The 27,147-nt window shown below is 47.1% G+C and overlaps 1 protein-coding gene across 1 annotated transcript in view; it reads left to right on the plus strand.

Annotated features, from left to right (window-relative positions):
- Window positions 1-27,147, plus strand: part of FBXL5 (F-box and leucine rich repeat protein 5) — a 2,105,165-nt gene that overhangs the window by 143,230 nt on the left and 1,934,788 nt on the right. The window lies entirely within an intron of this gene.

Genomic DNA, 27,147 nt, shown 5'->3' on the forward strand with positions numbered 1-27,147 from the left:
TGCACCCTTAATAAAGCAGTAGTAGTCCTCAAAAGGATGGAGGAAAAAGCTAAATCTATGCAAACTGTTAAAGATTTCTTACATGTACAGCCACCTAGATTCAGTAGGCATTGGCCTTCAAAGAACTGGTCCTTTCCAGTCCCTTCCAGGCCTTCTCAGTCCTAACCCAGGGGCAGCAGACCACCAAGACTTCAGTCTCAGGTTATGTACAGATCTAAGCAGTGGAGAGTAGTAAGCCACCCCCCTGTGGTAAAATTGCACAATGACTTATCCTTAACTCCTCCAAGCCTTGCTCAACTACTTGCACCTTTAGGAGGAAAACTCATCCTGCATGCAAACAAATGGGAATACATTACCCAAGACAAATGCGTTTTAAACATTGTATGTTCTGTAGTCCTATCTCGCCTTCATTCTTACTCTTGGGATCCTCGGCCATACTGTAGCTCAAAAACTATTTGTTGGCTTGTGGCTAGGAGGTGTCCCGTCATGCATCACTACTATTCCCCAGATCTCGTTTGCTGCTCGTTCAGCTCAGACGTGGTTCTTCTTGGCTGTGGCCAAGTGCTATTTTTTCAATATTTTTCTTGTCATTGTTGGATGATAGTACGTCTTGTTAGTTTTGTGTGTTTATTGCAGTCTTTGTCTGTTTCGGACTATTTGCTGCTTATTTCTCTGTGTATTTGTTGCACGTTGTTTGGCCGTTCCTCCTTTGGCCTTTTTGGTATCCCTGCATTGATAATCTCCTGTGCGGCTGCTCCCCTTTGGGCTTGACCCATTTAAGATAGAGGACCTAGTCCTCGTTCTGTTGTTTGTCTCCCGTTGGGCTAAGCTCGTTTAAATTAGAGGACCTAGCCCTCTGTTCTGTTTTCCTTTTCCTTTTCTCCCTGAGCTAGGCCCGTTTCAACTTAGAGGACCTAGTCCTCGGTTTATTCTCCTTCCTCTTAGGGCTAGGGTCGTTTAAATTAGAGGACCTAGTCCTCCGTTTATCCTTTTCTCTGTCAACTTGTTGTGCGTTGTTTTGCGGATTGTGGTTTTTTGAATTATGTCTAAAGACACTAACGATCATAAGCATTCTGGCTTCAAAAAGTGTACTGAATGTGCCCAGAAGATGTCCTTGACTGATGGGCACAATTTTTGTGTTTGGGGGCTATTCACCTCCAAGAGTCTTGCCTGTTTTGCCATGCGTTCGATCCTCATGATGTTCATCGTGCATACAGCTGCAGTCATAACAGATGGGTTCTCCTGCCGTCAGGCGGGTCCTCGGTCGGCCGAATTCCAAAGTCTAGGTCCGGCGTCGGTTGTCGTCGCTTCTTCCCTGACGTCAGTGCGCCAGGGGTATAAAAGAACCAGCTGACGCCATTTTCTTCAGTCTTTCTTGCCGCGTGGTGCCCGAAGCAGAAGCAGTTCGCAAGTGCCGGTCGGCCAGATCCTGAAATTACGAAAATTTTGCAGCCGAAGTCTTCTTGAAAGTGAAGTACCCCGTTGGGGAAACTTTTCTTGCCTCAGACCGATGTCAGACAAAGTTAATAATTGTATTTCTTGTGGGAAGCAAATACCGCATAAGGATTTTCATTCCCTCTGCATTCCTTGCTTAGGCCCAGACCACGACGTCTCGGTCTGTCATTTTTGAGCTACATTCAACAAATGCACCATTAAGCGTCGGGTGGAGTTCGCCCAGCACTATTTTGGCAAAAAATTTAACTATATTATGTCGTCGGATACTCCGACTCCAGTTTTGTCTAAAAAAACGCGAAGACAAGGACCGACACACGAGGTCCGCGGCCTCTACCGACACCACACCAAAGCAGACTACAGGTGGTCCGGTTCTCAGCGAGGCGCCTACGCAGCCCCTGCCTACCGACGACACTTCATTGGCAGTGTCTTCTGTGTCCGAGGTCGCTGGCTCCTCGGCCCACACCCCGACTACAGATACCGAAGTCACTCTTGGTGGTGAATCTCAAAATGTAGGAAGGTCTGCCTCCTCTCAAGGTGTCTTCAGACCTTCCTCTTCTTTTTCTGTCAAGGCTTTCACTAAGTCTAAAGCAGCCATGCATTCTAAGAGACAAGCTCCACAGGGCCCTTCTCTAGGCCCCATGCCTAAAAAACAGATGCTTAAAATGGCTGAGGATTTGATTACTCTTATCAGGGGTTCTCAACCCCCCCCCCGACAAAAGACCTAGAGTGGAGGAAGAATCCCCCTCCTCTGACCAGGCCTCCATTATTTCAGATCACTCGGATGAACAGGAACATTCCTACTCCCCTTTTGAAGATTCTGATGCTGAGGAGTCCATTCCCTCTGTCTCCCCCCCCAGAAGATTATTCTTTTTGGAAAACCTTGCATACCTTAAGGGAACACTTCCACTGGGAAGGGGATGCTGTCTCTTCTTCCATGACTAGGGTTACCACCTGTCCCACTTTGCGAGGGACAGTCCCTCTTTGGGCAGTTGTGTCCTGAAAAAAAACTGAACAAATGGCAAATGTCCTGATATCTTAGGACAAAAATATTTCCTATATTTTCTATAATAGTTGCATAAAACAGTTATTTTGTATCTGAAACACCAAAATATTATAATAAACAGAATAAGCAACTCAAATGCTACAAGAATAAGTTTCTATTCTGGCAAAAAGTGAATTTCTGTCCTTTGTACTGGCCGTGGGTATGTTTTGCCCTGCAAAATCTGACGTTCCTACCAAAAATGTCCCACTTTGGGCATTTGAAAAGGTGGCAACCCTATCCATGACGTCAGGTAGTCGGGTAGTCGGGGATATAAAACATGCAGCCGATGCCATTACATCAGTCTTTATTGCCATGCGGTGCCCGAAGCAGAAGCAGTTCGCAAGTGTTGGCCGGCCAACTCCTGAAATTTTCATTTTCGAGTTTCAGAACCGAACTCTTCAAAAAGCTAAGTACCCCATTTGGGGATCCTTTTTCTTGCTCTTAACCAATGTCAATAAAAGTTAACAATTGTCTTACCTGTGGGAAGCAAATACCTCTTAAAGATTTTCATTTGTATTGCATTCCTTGCTTAGGCCGAGATCACGACGTCCCTTGCTGTCGTTTTTTTGCCTTATTCAACACCTGAACTATTCGTCGTTGGTCTGTTTTTGCAGCAAATTATTTTGGGTACTCTGTATAACTATCCAGAAATGGCTTCGGTAACCCATCTGGCTACCGATATTCCGAAAAAACGTAAGGATAAAGACAGACCGCACAGGTCCAAAACCACCACGACGCTTCTGTTAAGCTAGTCGCCCGTCCACTGGTACTCAGTGAGGTGCTTTCGCAGCCCCTTATACCCGCTACTTCAGATGCGCAGGCCTCTACTGAGACCCATTCGGAGTCCGGTATGCCGCAAGATGCTTTGACTATTTAACCTGCGGATGTCTCTACCTTGCATGGGTCCAGAGGCACTGTGCAGGCACCGGCTTCTTAGGGTGTATTCAGGCCTACAGACTTGCATTTTAAACCGATGCCATCTTCATCTAGGCCTAAAACTCGACCCACGCCTAGAAAACCGACGTCCAAACCGCATGGTCAGGCCCATATGCTTAAAAAACAAATGCTTAGAATGGCTGAAGACCTTGTTACTTTAATTAGGGGAAGCCAGCCTTCACCCTCTAAGAGACCTAGAACTGATTTTCCTTCTGATAAGGATTCTGATATTTCTGTTTCTTCTGATTACCAGGATTTGCCTTCATCTACCTATGAGGATTCTGATGCAGAGGATTCCATTCCCTCTGCTTCCCCTCCAGAAGATTTTTCTTTTGGTGAAACCTTGCACACTGTTAGGGAGCATTTCCGCTGGGAAATCCAGGATTACTCTGACTCCAAAAAGAGGCTTAGGGAATTCTTACTCCTTCCTCAACAGAGGCCTCCTGTTCTGGACATTGTAGATGATGTTTTCTTGGAATCTAGCCTGTCCCCAGGCACTTTACCTCCAGGTCCCAGAAAACCTGATTGGTATTACAGAGTACCTGGCTCTCTCAAGTTCGTCTTCAAGAATCCTACTGCGGATCCAGAGACCATTTCCCAAGGACCAAAGGGCATTAAGGCTACTGCTGTCAAAAATCCTACCCCTGCTGATAGAGATTCTAGAGCCTTGGACAGATTGGGTAAGAAGGTATACACTTCTGCTACTTTGGCCATTAGGGCTTTAAATTGCCAGTTTCATATGTTAAAGTACCAGCAGCATATTATGGGACTACTTAAACAGAAATTGTTGATTCCTGACTGTGCTGAACACACAGACTTACAGGATTCAATGCATTCTGCTGAACAAGTTGGTAAACATACTTTGCAATGTGGTTTTGACTCTTTAGAAGCATTTTGCAGGGCTGCTGTCACTGGGTCTGTACATAGAAGGCATGCTTGGCTTAAGGAGCAAAACTTGCCAGATCATGTTAAAGCTAAATTACTGGATGCTCACTTAAACCAAGACTGCCTGTTTGGCAACAAAGCAGAAGTCCTCAAAAAGATGGAGGAAAAAGCTAAATCTGTGCCAACTGATTTCCTGAAAGTACACCCTCCCAGATTTAGTAGGCATTGGCCTTCAAAGAATTGGTCCTTTCCAGTGTCTTCCAGGCCTTCTCAGTCCAAACCCAGGACCAGCAGACTACCTAGGTTACAGTCTCAGGCTACACAACAGGCCTAAGCAGTGGGGGGCTCCCATTTCCAAAGCAGGAAGTAGTAAGACACCCCCCTACGGAAAAATGTCACAATGACTTAACCTTAACCCTTCCAAGCCCTGCTCAACTGCCTGCTCCCTTAGGAGGAAAGCTTGCCCTGCATGCAAAAAGCTGGGAACTCGTTACCCAGGACAAATGGGTTTTAAATATAGTTTTCCAAGGATACAGATTCCACTTCCACACCCTACCAACCCCAAACGGTTGGCCAGACCTACCCCCAAATCAGTGGGCAGAGGCTCAACAGCAGGTTCTCTCTCTCCCCTAAATATCAGGGCTATTCAGCCTGTCCTAGCAGAAGAAAGGGGACAAGGTTTTCATTCAAGACTTTTCCTGGTACCCAGAAAAGACCGCTCCTGGTATCCTATCCTGGACCTCTCTTATCTAAACATCTTTTTGTTTATCCCAAAATTCAAAATGCTAACACTTCACCAGCTGCTTCCTATGCTAGGCAAAGATGTCTGGTTGGCAACCTTAGACTTAAAGGAAGCTTACCTGCACATTCCAATAAGGGAATCTTGCAGGAAATACCTACGCTTCAGGGCATGCTCCATGCACCATCAGTTCTCTGCACTTCCCTTTGGCTTATCTACTGCTCCCAAGGTATTCACAAAATGTCTAGCTTCAGCCATTGCATTTTGTAGGCAGAGAAATATTCAAATATACCCATACCTGGACGATTGTCTGATTCAGGCAGAAAGCCAGGACTTGCTATTAAAACATCATTTGGCATTCATAAAGAAACTTCTGACCTCACTGGGGTATCATAAACGAAAAGAAATCTCACCTAGTACCCTGCCAACAGATTGTATTCCTGGGAGCAAGCTTGAACACAACTTCCCAGATGTTCATCGTGCTATGCTGCTGCAGTCATCACACTTGGGTTATCCTGCCGTCAGGCGGTCCTGCAGTCGGCCTGAATTCCAAAGCCTTGGTCCGGCGTCGGTTGTCGTCGCTTCTTCCCTGACGTCAGTGCGGCAGGGGTATAAAAGAGGCAGCCGGCGCCATTTTCTTCAGTCTTTCTTGTCGCGCGGTGCCCGAAGCAGAAGCAGTTTGCAAGTGCCGGTCGGCCAGCTCCTGAGATTTTCGAACAGAATTTCAGCCAAAGTCTTCTATAAAGCTAAGTACCCCGTTGGGGAAACTTTTCTTGCCTCAGACCGATGTCAGACAAAGTTAATAATTGTATTTCTTGTGGGAAGCAAATTACCTCATAAGGATTTTCATTCTTATTGTATCCCTTGCCTAGGTCCAGACCATGATGTTTCTGGTTGTCGGTTTTGCGCTAGGTTCAATAAACGCACTATTAAGCGTCGGGCTGATACCGTCCGACATTATTTTGGCAGAAAATTCAACTACATTATGTCGTCGGAACGTCCGACTACCACTATGTTTAAAAAATGCAAGGACAAAGACCGGTAGCCTAGATCTAGACCAGATACCGAGGTCTCTGTTAGGCCTGCCACCGGATCTTCGGTTCTCAGTGAGCCGTGTACGCTGCCCCTGACTACCGCAGATTTAGAAAATATGACTACCTCTCCGTCAGAATCTACTGGGCCACTGGTGCCGGTTCCTTCTCAACTTGCGGACACCAGCCCTGGCGGCTATCCGGAGACTATGGACAGGCCTTCGGTTTCAGAAGGCGTCTTTAAACTGACGACCCTTTCAGTCAAGTCATACACTAAGCTTCCAAAGGTCAAGAAACCGGGTCCACAGACTCCCATACAGGCCCCTATGCCTAAAAAACAGATGCTCCAAATGGCGGAGGACCTGATTACCCTTATCAGAGGTTCCCAACCCCCTCCTGACAAAAGGCCTAGACTGGAGGAAGATTTACCTCCTCCTGATCAGGAATCCATTTCCTCATCAGACTCCTGAGGAACAGGATTACCCCTTCCCTCTCTATGAAGACTCCGATGCTGAGGAGTCTATTCCCTCTGTTCCCCCCCCCTGAAGACTTCTCTTTTGGGGAAACCCTGCACACCATGAGAGAGCATTTCCACTGGGATGGACAAGATTACTCTGACTCCAAGAAAAGACTCAGTGAGTTTCTTCTTTTGCCACAGCATAGACCCCTAGCCATTCCTCCTGTTTTGGACATTCTGGATGATGTCTACACTGAATCCAGTCTAAATCCAGATTCCTTACCTCCAGCACCACCTAAACCAGACAGATACTACATCGAGTCCCTGACTCTCACAAGTTTTTATATAAAAGCCCTGCTGCAGACCCAGAAACCAGTTCCCAGGGTCCCAAAGGGGTTAAGGCCTCTACTGCTAAGAATCCACTACCTGCGGAAAGAGATTCCAGGGCATTAGAAAGATGGGGAAAAAAGTGTATACCTCTGCCACTTTGGCCATGAGGGCATTAAACTGCCAATTCCACATGATTAAATACCAGCAGTACTTGCTTACTCAGTTAAAACAGAAAATGATCCCTCAAACAGATCAACTAGATTTCCAAGGGATGCAGGATTTGTTGCATGCAGCAGAACAAGTGGGAAAACATACCTTGCAGTGTGGTTTTGATTCTTTGGAGGCCTCATGTAGAGCAGCAGTCACAGGGTCTGTAATGCGTAGACATGCTTGGCTAAAAGAGCAGACCTTACCAGAACATGTCAAAGCAAAGTTGCTGGATGCTCCACTGCAAAAGGATGCGTTATTTGGTGTCAAAGCAGAGGAAGTTTTAAAGAAGATGGAAGAAAAGGCAAAATCAATGCAAATAGTTAAAGATTTTTTACAGGTACAACCTCCTCGCTTCAGCAGAAACTGGCCATCAAAAAACTGGTCCTTTCCTGCTTCGTACAGACGCCCTAGGGGCAGAGGCCAGGCACAGGGTACCTTCAGGCCTAGACAGTGGCAAACAACAACTCAAAGAGGGGGAGACGACAGATCTCAACCCTTCAGAAAACAAACTCAATGACTTTCCTCTTCGCCTGCCAAGCAAAATTGCCCAGGCAGCACCTCTAGGAGGAAAACTGGCTCTTTTCCCACAAAATTGGCACATCATAACAAAGGACAAATGGGTTCCGGATATTATTACCCGAGGCTACAGATTTCATTTTCACACTTTACCACGGATGAGAGGCATGCCAAATCTGCCAACAAACCAATGGGCAGAGGCACAAAAGCAAATTTCAGCTCTCATGAACATGAAAGCAATTCAAAAGGTACCTGCAAAAGAGCAAGGTCAAGGATTTTACTCAAGACTGTTTCTAGTACCAAGAAAGGACAAAGCCTGGAGACCCATCTTAGACCTTTCAATTCTAAACACGTACCTGGACATTCCCAAATTCAAAATGCTCACACTACAGCAGCTTCTTCCAATGCTGGGCAAGGAGTCTTGGCTGGTAACGTTAGACCTCCAAGAGGCATACCTGCATGTCCCTATCAGACAAGATTGCAGAAGATACCTCAGATTTTTGGCAGGCACAACGCATTATCAATTCTCTGCATTGCCCTTTGGCTTATCTACTGCGCCCAGAGTATTCACGAAATGCCTGGCATCAGTAATTGCATACTGCAGACAGCGAGGAATACAAATTTATCCATACCTGGACGACTGCCTGATCCAAGCGGACAGCAAACACATCCTACTACAGCATCTGGCATTTGTAACAAAGTTGCTAAGTTGCCTAGGGTACACAGTAAACAAAAAGAAGTCAAAACTAATACCCTCACAAGAAATTTTCCTGGGTGCCAGCTTGAATACAATGGCCCAGATGGCTTACCTCACGCCAGACAAGCAAAAACAACTGGCTCAGTACTTCAAAAAGATGGCAACTTCTACCCAGCTCACTGCAAGGAAATTCCTGCAGGCATTGGGGTACATGGCATCCTGCATTCAACTAATTGCATATGCAAGGCTGCATATGAGAAAAAGTACAGTTTTGTACCTACCATAAATGTAGATGTTTGAGTGCTAATACAGCTGCAGTCATAACAGATGGGTTCTCCTGCCATCAGGCCGGGTCCTCGGTCGGCCGAATTCCAAAGTCTAGGTCCGGCGTCGGTTGTCGTCGCTTCTTCCCTGACGTCAGAGCGCCAGGGGTATAAAAGAACCAGCCGACGCCATTTTCTTCAGTTTTTCTTGCCCCAGATGTCAGGTGCCCCCAGAAGGAAGGCAATACATAAATTTGTGTAATAAAGCAATGCAATATAATCAAAAAACAGTAGTTGCAAGCAAATACACCATAAAAGAATACCCCAAGAGGGGAAGGAGGGAGGGAAACCTGGACTGCAGCTGTATTAGCACTCGAACATCTACATTTATGGTAGGTACAAAACTGTACTATGTTCATCGTGCATACAGCTGCAGTCATAACAGATGGGTAGAATCCCAAAGCTAAGAAAGGGGTGGTAGGCACTAGGTGGAACTAGGAGGAGCCAGAATGCCCTGCAAGACTGCTGTGGCAAAGCCTGCTCTAGTTTTGGAGTATAATGGTAGGTGGTAGTGCTTGGAAAAGGTATGCACAGAACTCCAAGTGGCTGCTTCCAATATATCCTTGGTAGGAACTCCTCTGAGGAATGCTGCAGAGGTAGCTGTGGCCCTTGTGGAGTGAGATCTGATACCTGCAGGTACAGCCTTAACATGTAAGGAGTAACAAAAGCGTATGCAGTGGGCTATCCATTTTGAGATTGTCTGTTTGGAAATTGGTTTCCCTTGAGCTCCTACAGCATAGGACACAAAGCACTGTTCTGATTTTCTGAAAGGCTTTGTTCTGTCCAAATAATAACGTAGTTGTCTGTGGATATCCAAGGAGTGTAGTAGTCTCTCCCCTTTGTTTTGAGGATTAGGATAGAAGGTAGGTAAATGTATGGCCTGATTCAAAGCTACCTTGGATGCCACTTTAGGCCTAAAGGATGTATTGGTTCGTAAGGAAACTCTGTCCTGATGGAAGATGATGAAAGGCTGCACAGCCATGAGTGCTTGTAGTTCTGAAACTCTGCGAGCTGAGGTAATTGCCAGAAGGAAAGCTGTTTTCCAGGACAAATATTGCAAATCTGATGATGCAGCTGGTTCAAAGGGAGGCAAGGTCAGTTTTTCCAGAATGAAATTGAGATCCCAAGCAGGTATTGGTTGTTTTCTTGGTGGTCTTAGATTCTTAGCCCCTCTGAGGAACTGCCTTAAGAGAGGGTGTGAGAATAAGGGTGGATCAGTGTTGTATTCTACAGAGATGGCCGAGGCATGGATTTTGATGGAGGAGAATGAAAGTCCACTGCTTAGCAGCTCAGCTAAGTACTGTAGTATTTGAGGTAAATTCAGTTTCTCAGGATCCTGGCCCCTTTTCTCATTCCAGGCACAAAACCGTTTCCATTTTGCGGAGTAAGCTTTTCTAGTTGACGGCCTTCTGGCCTCCAAAATGACATCCTGCACCTCCTTGGAGAGTAGGGTTTGTTGTGATGCTAAGGAATCTTCCATGCAGCTAGATTGAGTGTTTTTAGCTGGCTGTGAAGAGTTTTGAAGCTGTGCTGAGTCAAGAGAGGAGGCATTAGAGGTAGTGTCCATGGTGGGGAATGCGTCAGGCTCCTCAGGAGTGGGTACCAGTGTTGTCTTGGCCAGTCCGGAGCAATGAGGATCATCTTTGGTTTGTCTGCTCTGGTTTTCAGTAGAACTTTGGGCAGCAGAGGAAGAGGTGGGAAGGCATAAACTGTCATTGATGTCCAACAAAAAGAGAGCACGTCCACTCTCCAGGCCTTTGGGTGGAAAATCCTTGAGCAGAATTTTGTCAATTGGTGATTTTTGTGGGAGGCAAAGAGATCTATGTCTGGCCTTCCCCATGCTTGGATTATTTCTGTAAAAACTTTTGGATGCAGCTTCCATTCGTGTGGATCTATCATATTTCTGCTTAGGTTGTCTGCCAGCGTGTTTTCCTTGCCTGGCAAGTACTGTGCTTGTAGCTCGAGTTGTAAGTCCATGGCCATGTTCCAAAGTGACATGGCCAGTCTGCATAAGGGGTAGGAATGTGTTCCTCCGTGTTTGTTTATGTACCACATAACTGTGGTGTTGTCTGTCCTTATCAGTAGTTGTCCTGGCTGCAGAAGGTCCTTGAAAGCTATAATAGCATTTATTACTGCTAGCATTTCCTTTTGATTGATGTGAAGGTGCTTTTCTTTTTGGGACCATTTGCCCTGAATGCACCGATCTGTCATGTGCGCCCCCCAGGCGTAGTCTGAGGCGTCTGTTGTGATGACTTGATTTGCTTGAGGCTTGCTGAATGGAAGGCCTGTGTTTGTTTGGCAAGCTTGAGCCCACCACAGAAATTCCTTTTGCAGACATGGAATTAGTGGTATTATTGTTTCCAAACTGTGGCTGTGTTGAGACTATATGTTTTTCAGGTACCATTGAAGTTTCCTCATATGCAGCTTTGCACATGGGATTAGTAAGATGCAAGATGTCATGAATCCCAGAGCCTGCAGGATTTTCCTTGCAGTAAGCCTGGTGCAGTTTGCTAGTGCTGTGAAATATTGAGTTAGTTGCCCCTGCTTTTCTGGCGTGAGGTAGGCCATCTGGGTGTTTGTATCCAAGTTGGCACCCAGGAAAATTATCTTCCGAGAGGGTATTAGTCTTGATTTCTTTTTGTTGACTGTGTATCCCAGAGAGCTCAACAACATTATTACATAAGCCAGATGTTTCAGAAGTATGTGCTTGCTGTCCGCTTGGATCAGGCAGGCATCCAAATAAGGGTATATTTGTATCCCTTGAAGTCTGCAGTAGGCAATTACTGATGCCAGGCATTTCGTGAATACTCTGGGCGCAGTAGATAAGCCAAAGGGCAATGCAGAGAATTGATAATGGATTGAACCTGCAAGAAATCTGAGGTATCTTCTGCAATTTTGTCTGATTGGGACATGCAGGTATGCCTCCTTGAGGTCCAATGTTACCAGCCAAGACTCCTTGCCCAGCATGGGAAGAAGTTGCTGTAGAGTGAGCATCTTGAATTTTGGTTACGAGTAGAAATGTGTTTAGGATGGACAGGTCCAAAATAGGTCTCCAATCTTTTCCCTTCCTTGGTACCAGGAATAGCCTGGAATAAAAACCTTGACCTTGTTCGTGCGTAGGTACCTCTTGAATAGCTTTCATGTCTATGAGCTCTGTAATTTGCCTTTGTGCCTCTGCCCTTTGATTGTGTGGCAGGTTTGGCATGCCTCTCATTTTTGGAAGGGTGTGAAAATGAAATCTGTAGCCTCTGTTTATAATGTCCAGGATCCATTTGTCTCTTGTGACAATATGCCAATTCTTTGAAAATAATGCCAGCTTTCCTCCTAAGGGGGCTGCCATTTGAGTCTTGCTTGGCATGTACAGGGGAAAGTCATTGGGCTTGCTTTCTGAATGATTGTGAGTTATCCTCACCACCTCTTTGTGTAGGAGCTTGCCATTGTCTGCCTCTGAAGGATCCTTGGGATTGTCCTCTTCCCCTCGGGCGCCTGTATCTGCCTCTTTGGGGTCTGTCCGTGGCTGGAAAGGACCAATTTTTAGAAGGCCAATTTCTACTGAAACCTGGTGGTTGTACCTGTAGAAAATCTTTTACAGTTTGCATTGATTTAGCCTTATATTCCATTTTCCTTAATACCTCCTCAGCATTAGCACCAAATAATACATCCTTTTGAAGAGGAGCATCTAGTAATTTAGCTTTGACATGATCAGGCAATGTTTGTTCCTTGAGCCAGGCATGTCTACGTATGACTGATCCTGTAACAGCAGCTCTACATGAGGCCTCTAGAGCATCAGAACCACATTGTAAGGTATGCTTACCCACTTGTTCTGCACTATGCATCAAATCCTGCAACTCCTTCAAATCTGGTTGTTCAGGTTGTGACATTTTAGTTTTCAATTGTGATAACAAAAGCTGTTGGTATTTTAGCATATGGAACTGACAGTTTAAGGCTCTCATGGTTAAGGTAGCCGAGGTATATACCTTTTTTCCCCACCTTTCTAAGGATCTGGAATCTCTCTCGGAAGGTAATGGGTTTTTAGCAGTGGAGGCCTTAATTCCCTTTGGGCCCTGTGAGATAGTTTCTGGGTCAGCAGCATGGCTTTTGTAAAGAAATTGGTGTGAATCAGGAACCCTGTAGTACCTGTCAGGCTTAACTGGGGCTGGAGGCAGAGAGTCCGGGTTAAGGCAGGCCTCCGAGTAAACATCATCTAGGATGTCCAAGACAGGAGGTATAGCTAGAGGCCTGTGCTGAGGTAGTAAGAGAAATTCCCTAAGCCTTTTCTTGGAATCGGAGTAATCTTGGCCTTCCCAGTGGAAGTGTTCCCTTAAGGTATGTAAGGTTTCCCCAAATGAGTAATCCTCTGGGGGGGATACAGAAGGAATGGACTCCTCCGCATCAGAGTCTTCAAAAGGAGAGTAAGAATGTTCCTGATCATCAGAGTGCTCTGAAATAATGGAGCCCTGATCAGAGGAGGGGGATTCTTCCTCCACTCTGGTCCTTTTGTCTGGTGGGGGTTGATTACCCCTGATAAGAGTAATTAAATCCTCAGCCATTTTAAGCATCTGCTTTTTAGGCATGGGGCCTGGAGGTGGGCCCTGTGTAGCTTGTCTCTTGGAGTGCATGGCTGCTTTAGACTTAGTGAAAGCCTTGATGGAGAAAGAAGAGGAAGGTCTGAAGACACCGTGAGTGGAGGTAGACCTATCCACATTTTGAGATTCAACACCAAGAGTGGCTTCGGTATCGGTAGTCGGGGTGTGGGCCGAGGAGCCTGCGACCTTGGGCACAGGAGACACCGCCAATGTAGCATCATCGGTAGTCAGGGGCTGCGTAGGCGCCTCGCTGAGAACCGGACCACGTGTAGCCGGCTTTGCCGTGGTGTCTGTAGAGGCCGCGGACCTCGTGTGTCGGTCCTTATCCTTACCTTTTTTTAGACAAAACCGGAGTCGGAGTATCCGACGACATAATATAGTTAAATGCTTTCCCAAAATAATGCTGGGCGAACTCCGCCCGACGCTTAATAGTGCGTTTATTAAATGTAGCACAAAAGCGACAGACCGAGACGTCGTGGTCTGGGCCTAAACAAGGTATACAGAGGGAATGAAAATCCTTATGCGGTATTTGCTTCTCACAAGAAATACAATTATTAACTTTGTCTGACATTGGTCTGAGGCAAGAAAAGTTTCCCCAACGGGGTACTTAGCTTTTAAGAAAACTTCGGTTTCCAAATTTTCGTAATTTCAGGAGCTGGCCGACCGGCACTTGCGAACTACTTCTGCTTCGGGCACCGCGCGGCAAGAAAGACTGAAGAAAATGGCGTCGGCTGGTTCTTTTATACCCCTGGCGCTCTGATGTCAGGGAAGAAGCAACGACAACCGACGCTGGACCTAGACTTTGGAATTCGGCCGACCGAGGACCCGCCTGATGGCAGGAGAACCCATCTGTTATGACTGCAGCTGTATGCACGATGAACATCTACAATGGTACCTAAAAAGTGTTTGGTCCCAACACAGACACAGCCTCGAAGCAACTATAACTCTCATTCCCTGCCTTCAAAAAGAGTTTCTATGGTGGGCTCAAGCATGCCAAGCAAACAAGGGCCTTCCTTTTGTCTCACCTCCACCAAACCAAACCTTGACAACAGATTCATCAGACTACGCCTGGGGTGCACACATGGCAGGACAATGCATACAGGGCAAATGGTCTGCAAACCAAAGGCAACTACACATCAATCAAAAGGAGATGCTAGCTGTAAAAAATGCACTAACAGCCTTCAAGAACCTTTTGCATCCAGGACAACTTCTAATAAGGACGGACAACACCATAGTTATGTGATACATAAACAAACAAGGAGGGACGCACTCCTACCCACTATGCAGACAGGCAATGGACTTGTGGAACACAGCATTAACTTGCCAAGTACAACTGCAAGCACAATTCCTGCCAGGAAAAGAAAACATTTTGGCAGACAAGTTGAGCAGAAATTTGACAGACCCTCACGAGTGGAGACTACACCCACAAGTATTCTCAATGATAACTCAAAGGTGGGGAACACCAGACATAGATCTGTTTGCCTCAACCAACAATTGCCAGCTACAAAAATTTTGCACAAGGACTTACCATCCCCTGGCCTGGAAAGTGGATGCCCTATCATTCAGTTGGACAGCATTGTCAGTCTACGCCTTCCCACTTCTGCCTCTACTCACCCAGGTATTACTGAAAACCAGATCAGAGAGACCACAGATGATCCTCATTGCCCCAGACTGGCCACGTCAACACTGGTACCCACTACTACGAAACTTGACTCACAGCCCTCCATGGATCTTACCTCAATTCCCTCTGCTGTTAACCCAACAAAACTCTCAGATCCTTCACAGTCAGCTAAGGACCTTAAATCTAGCTGCATGGAAAATACCTTAAATTATCAAACAACACTTCTCTCAAAGGACGTCCAGAATGTCATTTTGGAGGCCAGGAGGCCCAGCACCAGAAAAACTTACTCAGACAAATGGAAAAGATTTTGTGTATGGAGCCAGGCCAGAAGCCTAAATCCTGGCATCCCAAATATTCCGCACATACTCCCAATATCTAACTGAGATGCTACACAAAGGCCTTTCTTTCTCATCCATAAAGATCCATGCTTCAGCCATTTCAGCTCAATATGATACGGTTCCTCCCATTTTCTCTCATCCTTTGCTAAGGCAGTTTCTCAGAGGGGCAAAAAATATAAGACCCCCCCAGAAAACCACCTACTCTAATTTGGGATCTAAATTTTGTTCTGGAAAAGTTAACACTTCCTCCTTTCGAACCAGCCTTTTCAGCAGAGCTTCAATACTTGTCATGGAAGACAGCCCTGCTGCTGGCTATCACCTCAGCACGCAGAGTCTCAGAACTGCAGGCACTTATGGCAGTGGAACCTTTCATAATTTTCCATCAGGACAGTGTATCTTTACGCACCAACCCTTCCTTCATGCCAAAGGTAGTATCCAGTGTGGCTCTCAGTCAGACCATACACTTGCCCACCTTTTATCCAAACCCACAGAATAAAGGAGAAAGACTCCTTCACTCTTTGGACAGACAGTTACGTTACTATTTGGACAGGACAAAGGCCATCAGAAAATCTGACCAACTCCTTGTATCCTATGCACCAGGCTCAGAAGGAAAGGCTATTTCAAAACAGACCATCTCCAAATGGATAGCACATTGCATCCGCTTTTGCTACTCGCACCACGGGAAAACAGTGCCTGCTAGTATTAGGTCTCACTCCACCAGGGCTACAGCAACCTCCGCAGCCTTCCTCCGAGGAGTCCCAACAAAGGACATTCTGGAGGCAGCTACCTGGAGTTCAGTGCACACCTTCACCAAGCATTACCACCTTCCTCTGTACTCAAAAACCAGAGCTGGGTTTGCCACTGCAGTTCTGCAGGGCATCTTAGCTGCACCTAACCCAGTTTAGCTCCTACCACCCAACCATAGCTTTGGGACTCTACCCAAGTGTGATGACTGCAGCAGCATAGCACGATGAACATAGTACAGTATTGTACCTAACATAAATGTAGATGTTTGAGTGGTTATGCTGCTGCAGTCCAGGTTACCCTCCCTCCATCCCCTCTACCTAACCAGGCTTTTCTTATACCTCCATGTACTTCAACCTATGGGATGCATGTCTATATGGTGTATTTGCTTACAACTAGTACCATTGCTTTGCACTAAGGTATGTTTTGCAAGCTTCTTATTTTGCCTTCTTAGTTTGGGGCACCTGACATCTGGGGCAAGAAAAACTGAAGAAAATGGCGTCGGCTGCCTCTTTTTTATACCCCTGCCGCACTGATGTCAGGGAAGAAGCGACGACAACCGATGCCGGACCAAGGCTTTGGAATTCAGGCCGACTGCGGGACCGCCTGACGGCAGGATAACCCAAGTGTGATGACTGCAGCAGCATAACCACTCGAACATCTGCATTTATGGTAGGTACAAAACTGTACTTTAGCTTTCCTCACTCCAGAGAAACAAGTTTATTTGACAGCCTACTTCAAACTGCTGACCACAAAGACCCAGCTATCTGCAAGGAAAAGTCTGCAAGCCCTGGGGTTCATGGCCACTTGCATTCTACTAATTCCATATGCAAGACTTGCATGTGAGGAAACTACAATGGTATCTAAAAAGCCTATGGTGTCAACATTCTCAGGACCTGGAATCAATGATTCCTATCATTTCTTGTATAAAGACTGAGTTCCTTTGGTGGGCAGAGGCCTGCTACCACGACAAGGGGCTCTCTTTCAGTCTACCCCCTGCCGCCCAAACCCTAACAACAGACGTATCAGGCTATGCATGGGGGGCTCACATGGCAGGGCAGTGCATTCAGGGCAAGTGGAACCTGAGACAGATGCACCTGCATATCAACCAAAAAGAAATGTTAGCTGTACAGAATTCCCTGACAGCTTTCAAAGACCACATCCTTCTGGGACAATTATTGGTAAAGACAGACAACACTACAGTTATGTGGTACATAAACAAGCAGGGGGAACCCTCTCGTACCCTCTCTGCAGACTAGCCATGGTTCTGTGGAACACAGCCTTTGAGCTACCAGGTACACTTACAAGCTCAATTTCTGCCAGGCAAGCTAAATTCACTGGCAGACGACCTAAGCAGAAATCTCATGGACCCACACGAATGGAAACTGGAACCAAAAATATTCAACCTCTTTAGGAACAAATGGGGGACTCCTGAGATAGACCTGTGTGCCTCCCTTCAGAACTACCAGTTGGACAAATTCTGCACAAGGACTTCCCACAGTCAAGCTTGGAAAGGGAATGCCCTGTCCTATACCTGGGAAAGCCTCTTGGTTTATGCCTTTCCCCCTCTGCCTCTCCTCTCGAAGGTTCTGCTAAAGATCAAACAGGACAAGCCAAGGACAATACTGATTGCACCAGACTGGCCACGCCAGCACCGGTACCCCCTTTTGTGCTGTATGACACTGCTGGAGCCATGGCACTTACCTCAGACACCTTCCCTGCTGTCCCAGCAGGCAGGTCAGATTCTGCACCCTCAGATTCAAACCCTGAACCTTGCAGCCTGGCTAATTCCTTGAGCTCTCCAATAGCATCCCTCAGTAAGTAGGTGCTAGATGTTATTATGGAGGCAAGGAGACCTAGTACTAGAAAATCCTATGCTGAAGAGTGGAAAAGATACTGTTCCTGGAGCCAGACTCGGAGGATGGGCACAACGGTGCCCAGCTTACCTCATATTCTTCAGTACTTAACAGAAATGCTCCACAAGGGCCCATCTTTCTCGTCAGTTAAAATTCATGCCTCTGCCATTTCAGCTCATTATAATACTGAACCACCCCTGTTCTCTCACTCCCTGCTTAAGCAATTCCTCAGAGGGGCCAAAAATTTAAGAACCCCCAGGTGATCCCCTACTCCAGCCTGGGACCTTAACTTTGTATTGAAAAAGCTCACTCTCCCTCCATTTGAACCAGCTGCAACTGCAGAGTTGAAATTCTTTTCTTGGAAAACAGCCTTCCTTCTAGCCATCACTTCAGCTAGAAGAGTGTCTGAATTACAGGCCCTCATGGCAGTGGAGCCTTTCATTATCTTCCATGCAGGCAGGGTTTCCCTCAGGACCAATCCTTCCTTTATGCCCAAGGTGGTGTCTAATGTGGCCCTAAATCAGTCCATTCATTTGCGTACCTTTTGCCCGAATCCACAAAACAAAGGAGAACGAATAATGCACTCTTACGTGCACAGACAACTTCGATTTTATTTGGACAGGACTAATCCTCTCATAAAATTTGAACAGCTGCTATTTGGCTTTGCTGCAGGGGCAGAGTGGATGGCCATTTCAAAGCAAACCATTTCGAAATGGATAGCCCATTGCATTTATTTCTACTATAAGCATCATGGAAAACCTACCCCACAGGGGATAAGATCACATTCCTCCAGGGCTGCATCTACCTCTACAGCCTTTCTCAGACCCTACCAGGGACATCCTAGAAGCTGCTACCTGGAGCTGCTACCTGGAGCTTTGTACACACCTTCACCAAGCATTACCACATGCCTATTTTTTCTAAATCCAGAGCTGGTTTTGCCACTGTAGTCTTGCAGGGCTTAATAGCTGGCCCTAATGCTCTCTAACTTCCTCCTCCCTTCCTTAACTTTGGGAATCAACCCAAATGTAATGACTGCAACAGTCAAACATGAAGAACACAGTACAGTTGTGTACACTTACCATAAATGTAGATGTTTGAGTGTATTCACTGTTGCAGTCCTGGTTACCCTCACTCCAGCCCCCTGACTTCTCTTGGCTCTATCTTTCCTTCTTGTTTTTAAGCTTTCTGGTGTATTTGCTTTTTGATGGAGTTATACTATAACATATAATTGCTTCCCATTGTGGGGGCACCTGACATCTGGGGCAAGACAAACTGATGTAATGGCGTCGGCTGCATGTTGTGTACCCCTGACTACCTGCCGTCATGGAAGAAGAGACAGCATCTGACGCAGGAATCCAAGACTCTGGTATTCAGGCCGGCTGAGGGCTACCTGCAGGCAGATAACCCAAATGTAATGACTGCAATAGTGAATACACTCTAACATCTACATTTATGGTAAGTGTACACAACTGTACATTCTAAATCTCCTTCCTCCTCCAAAAAACACAGACCTAACACTACAAAAAGGCGGTCTCCCACTCATTCTGTTTCATCAGAGCCGCCAGACAAAATTGCTAAAGTAGCTACACCCTCATCGGCTCCACTGGCTTCGGTGCAGACAGAGGTTAGGTTCATAGGTTGGTACTAGGCTATCGGCCCTAAGGCCTATGCAAGCCTAGCCATAACAATTCCCTGGAAATTTTTTCCCACAATATTTACTTCTCTGGGCCCCTGTCTAGCAGGGCGACTGACATGATCCCCGGGGTGAATTTCCCATCTCCCATCCAATCATCAAGGTTCCTTTTGAAGAGGGCCGATGAGGTGCTCTGCTTGACATGTATGGGCAGTCTATTCCAGAGTATGGGGAGTCTCTGGGTCAATAACCTATCCCTCCGGCATGTTTTGTTCATTGTGATGATAAAGTTTAGATCCCTGGAACGTGTGGCTCTGAGGGATTGGGATTTCTGTAAGTGGAGCATGTCCAACAGCTCAGGGTTTGTCATGGCCTTGTATGTTAAGCAGAGATCGCCTCTGAGTAGATGATATGCCACAGAGTATAGCTGGAGTTTTTTTAGACTGTCAGCATATGGCATCTGCTTTAGGCCTGTGATTCTTTTAGTGAGGTATTTCTGTGGCCTTTCCAGCTGTTGCAGATGTCTTGTGAGGTACATACCAAATGGGGCATTATACTCTCTAATGGGTCTAATGAGGGATGAGTACAGTGGGACAATGACCTCCTTTTTTCTGGATGAAAAGCCCTTAGTGATGAGGTGTGCCACGTAGAAGGATTTCCTGACTGTTGTGGCGATGTGGTTATCGAAAGTGAGACCACTGTCCACTTGTGTCCCTAAGTCTCTCATCACACTTTCGATGTTTAGTGTCCTGCCACCTATGTGGTAGTTCATGGGTACATGTTTTTTTTCCATAGGGGATGACTATACATTTCTTGGCATTGAGCTTGAGCCCATGGCTCTGGCACCAGGCATCTGTTTCTGTAAGGCCCTTTTGTAGAATATCCACATCATTTGGGGATTCAATAATGGCTCCCAGTTTGCAGTCATCTGCGAACTTTGTTAGCCAGAGTCCCTTAGTGTTGGCCTGTACTTCAGAGAAGTAGATGCCAAACAAGAGTGGTCCCAGGACTGAACCCTGAGGTACTCCACTTGTCACTTGTCTGGAGCTGGATTTGGAGTCGGCTACTTTTGCAGTCTGGGTTCTGTCAGTAAGCCAGTTGGCAACCCATCGAGTGACTTGGGGATTTATGCCCATCTTAGTAAGTTTATTTATGATTCCAGAGTGGGGGATGGTGTTGAAGGCCTTGGCGAGGTCCAGATAGGCTGTCTGGACCTCCTTACCCTCGTCCACAGCTCTGGAGACCAATTCGAAGAAGTCAGTCAGATTCAGGAGACAAGATCGGCCCTTCACAAACCCAAACTTGGTGGGGTCCAGTGTCTGGAGGTTGCCAGTGTCTTTGTTTATAAGTTCCATGATAATGCGTTCCATGCCCTTGCAGATCAGGCTTGTCAGACTGATGGGATGGTAGTTCCCGGGATCCAAGGTGGATCCTTCCTTGTGGAGCGGGATAACTGTAGCTGTGCGCCACTCAGTGGGCATGAAGCCTGAGGTGAGGCTATGATTAAACGTGACACTTAGGTGGGGTTACAGTTCATTTTGTAGTTCATGTAGTACACAGCCTGGGATGTCATCTGGTCCCATGGATGCTGTATTCTTAGCTTTGGAGAGTGCTGTTTCTACCTGTGTGGCTGTGATTATCGGAATTTGGTAATCTTTTGGTATTGAGATGGGCCCTTTAGGGGGTGAGAGGGGAGTGAAGTTTGCACTAAATCGATCTGCCAGGATATTGGCAATATCCTTGGGATCAGTATATTTAATGCCATTCTGTTGTAGCTCAGAGCAGATCTGAGCATTGCCATTTAGATTCTTGACATGACTGTAGTATGCCTTGTGGTTGTCTTTGGAATCTTTGGCAATTTTATTTTCGTAACTAGCTTTTGAGGAGGCTGGTGAGGGAGTTTTTTGCATCCTGGGATTTTCCTCTTTTCTGCAGTAGTTTCTTCCTTCTGTTGTATAGTTTGTTTATAGCAGGGGACCACCAGATTGGCTTCCTTTTTTTTGGAGAAGAGCATCTTGGTTCTATTTGGGATGGCACAATTCATGCACGAGTGGATGTGCTCGTACAGTGCCTTAGTGTAGGATTCTGCAGTCGAACTTCCAGATCCCGTCTGCGTGGGTATTGTGAAGTTTGTCACTTCTAACTTCAGTAGCATGAAGTTGGCTTTGGAGAAGTTTTTTAAGGAGGTTTCCTTACTGGGGGGGGGGTGGGGGTGGGATGTGGATTTCAAGGGTGATTTGCTTATGGTCAGACCTGACCAGTGAGTGGGTGACCGCTGGTGTGGAGCATCTATGTCCCATGTTTGTAATGACCAGGTCTAGGATATTGGAGCCCCTGGTGGGACAGTGGATTAGTTGATCCAGGGCGTTGGAATTTATGAATTCGAAGAACCGTTGGGAAAAGGAGTTTGTCCCCGAGTAGTTTTCCCAGTTAATGGCAGGGTAGTTGAAATCACCTAGTATTAGGGTGTTTGGTTGTATCTTAATATTTTCCAGTATGTTTAGGAAGGTGTAGTGAGAATCTTGGGGTATGGTGGGGGATCTGTAGCAAGCTACAATTTGGATTGCAGTCTTGCCTAGTGTTGGTTGCACCTGGAGAATTTCAGATGCATTGTGTTGGGCAACTAGCCTGGAGGTGTGAATATCCTTGGTGAATATGGACACTCCTCCACCTTTAGTGTTTTGGTCTTGGTTTTGTGGCCGAAAAGTGTGTTAAGAATTGTAGCCTGGTATTGCAGGGGTGCTCTCTGGAGCCTTGAACCAGGTCTCAGTCACTGCACAGATATCGATGTTCTCCATTTTTAGGAGTGCCTCGAGAGAGTGCATTTTGAGGTTTAGACTTCTAGCACTGATTAGTATTACCTTCAGATTTTGCATGCTTGTATCTGTTATGGTGGTGGTTTTATCCTTTGAACCTTGCGTAAAAAGGCACTATAGGGGTGGCAAGAGCTTTAGCCAGCAACCTGAATCCCAGGGATGACAAGTGCAGACCATCTCTGGCAAAGCATCGTGGTTTGTCGATCATGTCTTCCCAAGCAGACAAATACTGGATCCCCTTTGAATGACACCAGAAGCTTAGCCAATTGTTTAAGTCCATCATTTTGTCCTTGTACTGTGGTATCATTCTGGGCGAAGGCAGGATGCTACTCGGGGCTAGGGTCATGCCTGCCTGGGTCACATGATCCAAGAGCTCTTCCATGTCTCTTCATGTAGTCCTGGGAGGTACGTCTCAAGTCATTTACTCCAGCATGGACAATGACAGAGTCGTATTTGTACTTGTTGTGGAGTGACTTGAGTGCATGCGTTATGGGGCGGATCCTGGCACCTGACAGGCAGCTGACTGTAATTTTCTCCATGTTCAGCCTGGTGAGTGGGACATCTGTGTGCCTGACTATAGGGTCACCTATGACTAAAGTGTTGGGTACATTGTCTTGCCTTAGGGGCTGTTGTTGGGTAGCACACTGGTGTTGTGAGCTGTGTGTCACTTTGGTTGTGACTGGCGTTTGTTTGCGTTTCGGCTTCGGAGGTCCTTGTTGCTTGGGCAGGTTAATGTTAAGGGCCTCCGCATATGTGGGTTTAGTGTTGCTATGTGTGGGTTTTGAAGGGTTATGAGTTGCTAGAGGTGTAATGCAGGTGTTAGCCTTCTCCTCCTGACTGTCTAGCACAGTCTTGACCGGAGAAAACTTTGCTTCCAGTTTGGCTATGTAAGTGCATCTCTCGCAGGTTGTAGTGTTGGATGGTAGGAGGAGAGGATTGTCTGTGTACATGAGGCAGTTGCCGCATTGCCCCAGTATGCCCAGATTCACCAGGTGGACAGGAGAAACCACCGGAAGCTGACCCTTGGACATGCCTGTTTAGGTGCTTTTTTGTAAGGTTTAAGAGCTGATGTTAAGTTGTCAATCTCGCCTTCATTCTTGCTTGATGGGTTCGGAGCCGATCGTCGGCTCCGACTCGGCACTTGCTAAGCTCGAGAGTCACTTTTACCAGCTCGAGGCAGCCCCATATCCCATGATGCAAGGCGGTAAGTACCCAGATCTCGTTTGCCGCTTCGCTGATGAGGTCCTCCTTTTACCAGCTCCTGGTAAGTGATTTATACACTACTACTTTTGCCCCTTTTTCAGTTTAAAGTTAATTTTAAACTTAATTTTTATAGTTTTAGACTAGTTTTAGTCCTTTTCTGACTAAAATTCCCTCTCCAAAAAGTTTTAATCAGGCCTTCTCCCATCCCATCCCCCCCCCCCCCTTGTTAGGGTGTGTGTGTGTTTGTGAGAGAATAGTTTTTCCCTTTTTCTTGGGATTGTAATTTTTCTTGGACAGGTGTGTGTGTGTGTTTTTACACCATGTCTAAGGAAAGGGTCTCCGGCTTTAAGAAGTGTGACTCGTGCTGTCAGAAGATGTCTCTGACAGACGGTCACACTTCTTGCTTATACTGCCTGGGACCTCTCCACCTGCAGGACTCCTGTGCGATTTGTCATTCTTTTAGCCAGAGAGTCCTGCAGGAAATGAGAAATAAGCTTATTTTGAGGGGCCTACTTAAGCCGGAGGGCTCTCCGGCTAAGTCGGCTCCATCTAAGACTTCTAAGTCTTCCAAGGCCCAGGCTTCTGTGTCCAAGCCTGCGGCCTCGGCTCCGACTCTTTTAGAGTCGAGATCGGCTCCGGCTGGAGCCAATTCTGGTTTGCACAAACCTTCGGCACCGATGGCTATCGGTGCCGATTCTGGTTTGACCACTTCGGTGTCTGCTCCGATCGGTTCCGATCACCATGTGGCTCAGGCTTCGGTGTCGGCGCCGACCGGCTCCGACACCCTTACTTTTTTGTCCGTATCTGCTCCGGCCGGAGCCGATGCATCGAAACTTTCTGTCGGTGCCGAAAAGTTGTCGGCTTCGACAGCTTCCATGGTTTCGTCGGCTCCGATGGTTCCTTCGAGGAAGAGGTCTAGGTCCCCTTCCTTGGAACCGATACTCTCGGCTCCGGCTTCTCCTCTCCTCTCGGAAAGGAGCCATCGGATCCGATCATCCAGGTCATCCAGGCTTTTTGACCATGATTTAGAGAGAGTGGTCAGTAGATTATTAAAATCACAGGCACTGGCCCAAATGCTACATAGTACGTCTCAACAGACGACTATTAGCCCACACCCCATTGCAGTTCCTCCTTCGACTCTACCCCAGAGTTTGGAGTTGGAGTCCTCGGGAATGGCTTCTGCTACGGCTGAGGGACAGATACCCCCTTCTGCTCCTTCAGCTTCTACTCTTATCTCCTCTTCGAGACCTTCCTTAGAGGGATTCGGTGGTCGAGCTTCCCTGGTCTCCTCCGAGGGGGTGAGTGGCATCGGACCCTTGTCCGACCCCACTCTTCCCCTTGGAGCCACGGCCTTGGTGAGCTCGGCTCAGACATCTGCCTCGGAGCCTTCTGTTTCGGTGCGTCCTGGAGTTCCTGGTTCTTCGGAACGGGTTCTCTCGGACCTCCCTGGGAGGGGAGCCTTCGAGGTGATGAAGAGTGTGCTGGCCACTGGACTCAGCCAGCAGTCTGTTCCCTTAGCTCCTCCCTCTATGGTGCCTGTCGACATCTCTGCCACTTCTCTTGCTCCCGGACCCAGAGATCCTCCGCCTCAGGTTTCCCCACTGGGAAGAACCCCCTCTTCCGAGGATTCTCCTGATCTGTCAGGAGATCCTCCGCGAAAGAGGACCTGTAAGAGGAAACACGTAGACTCCCCGAGTCTATCACTTCAGATACTGACTTAGATGAGTCAGAGGGATCCCCAAGATCCCCTCTGAGGATGTCTCCTTCTCAGACATCCTAGAACTCCTTAGACAGAGGGGAAACTGGCCCACCAATAATCCCTCTGAGGATGAGTCAGTATACCTGGAGGCGTTTGGATCTCGGCCCTCCACCTCCTGGGTGTCTCCGCCTTTCGACCCCCTTATGCAGGTTATTGCTCGAAGGCGTGGGCTCCTGACTCTGTAGAGCCAGTCCCTAGGAGGCCTTCTAAATTTATTACTGCCCGTCGGACAAGCAATTCCTCACAAAAGGTGTCCCTGCTGATGCCATGGTGGTGGCGGCTGCCACTAAAAGGAACTTGCAGATCCTTCCGCACCTGTCCATCCTCCTAATAAGGACTCTAGGACCATGGATAGATATGGTAAGCGGATGTTCTCTTCAGCGACCTTTGCTATGCTCGCTGAACTACCTATGTCACTTCACCAGACTCCAGAGGGATATCCTTAAGGAGCTAGGTGAAGTAGTACAGGATCCTACAGCTGCAGGGGCTCAAGAAAAAATTGCTTCGCAGCTAGGAACCCTCAATTCTATTGCTAACTCCTCCATGCGACTGATATCATATGCTGCTGATGGAGCGAGTAGGGCCGCAGGTACAGGTGTGGCTCTTAGACGCCAAGCCTGGATGCGGCTCTGTAACTTTGCAGATCCCTTTAAGGCATCCTTCACAAACTCTCCCTTTGATGGGTCAGCTTTGTTTGGCCCTCAAGTGAAGGAAACGTTGACCAGGTGTGAGCAGGACGGCAAGACTTTCTGCCGTAGGGGTCTGTTTTTCCACCCCTTCTAGACCTTACCTCAAAGGACAGAAGGGTGGCAAAATGTGGTTCCGCAAATCCCAAGGAGTCACTGCGGATTCACGTGGTCAGTTTACCCCTAGAGGCAGAGGGGGTAACAATAACAGACGCCGCTCTAGAGGCAGAGGGGGTCCACAAAACCAGGGAAGCAGAGAGCCTCTCTCTGACAAGCCCTTTCAGCATCCCTGAGATGTTGCCCGGCTGTCCATCCTTGGAGGCAGTCGGGGGAAGACTATCGCTGTACCCAGAAGCCTGGCGTTCCCTCACTCAAGACAGATGGGTACAGTCTATCATATCCGAGGGTTACAAAATTCCTTTCGAGGAAAGTTCTTTCTATCACTCAAATTCCCTTCCAGATGTACCACCCGGTCTAAGGGAAATTGCAGAGTTAGAAGTCTTAAAACTACTGCAAAAAAGAGCCATTCAGCCAGTTACAACAGATCATTCAGAGCCTGGAATCTACTCAAGGTTCTTTTTGGTCCCCAAAAAGACGGGAGACTGGAGACCAATATTGGATCTCAGCAGACTCAACAAGTCTGTGAGGAAGACAAGATTCTGAATGGTCACTCTTCAGTCAATTCTGCCCTTCTTACAGAAGGACAACTGGATGTGCTCAATAGATCTTCAGGATGCGTACTATCACATAAAATTCACAGACGCTCCAGGAGATTTCTCCGCTTTCGGCTGGGGTCCAGTCATTTCCAGTTCAGAGCCCTGCCCTTTGGTCTCACTACAGCCCCCAGAGTGTTCACCAAATGTATGGCAGTGGTCACGGCTCACCTGAGACGTCAAGGATTCCAGGTGTTTCCGTATCTCGACGACTGGCTCCTTTCAGCCACCACCAGGCATCAGCTTGTTCAAGCCAGGGATTATACAATAAATCTTTGTTCTCAACTGGGCATCTCGATCAACTCCGAAAAATCATCCTTATTGCCCTGCCAGTCTATTACTTTCATAGGCGCAAACTTAAACACTGTTTGGATGTCAGCTACCCTTACAGATCTAAGAATCTCAGACATTCAAAAGTCACGTCAGGATCATTCTAGCCAACAAGAAGATACAGGCCAGAATGGTTCTAAAGGTGTTAGGCCTCATGGCTGCGGCCATTACCCTTCTTCCCCTGGCTCGCTTCTATATGCGCCTTCTTCAATGGATGTTGTTCACTCAGTGGTCTTACCAA

This window comes from Protopterus annectens, chromosome 2.part1 (assembly GCF_019279795.1).
Source record: "Protopterus annectens isolate FY-2018-M chromosome 2.part1, PAN1.0, whole genome shotgun sequence".
Taxonomy (NCBI): domain Eukaryota; kingdom Metazoa; phylum Chordata; order Ceratodontiformes; family Protopteridae; genus Protopterus; species Protopterus annectens.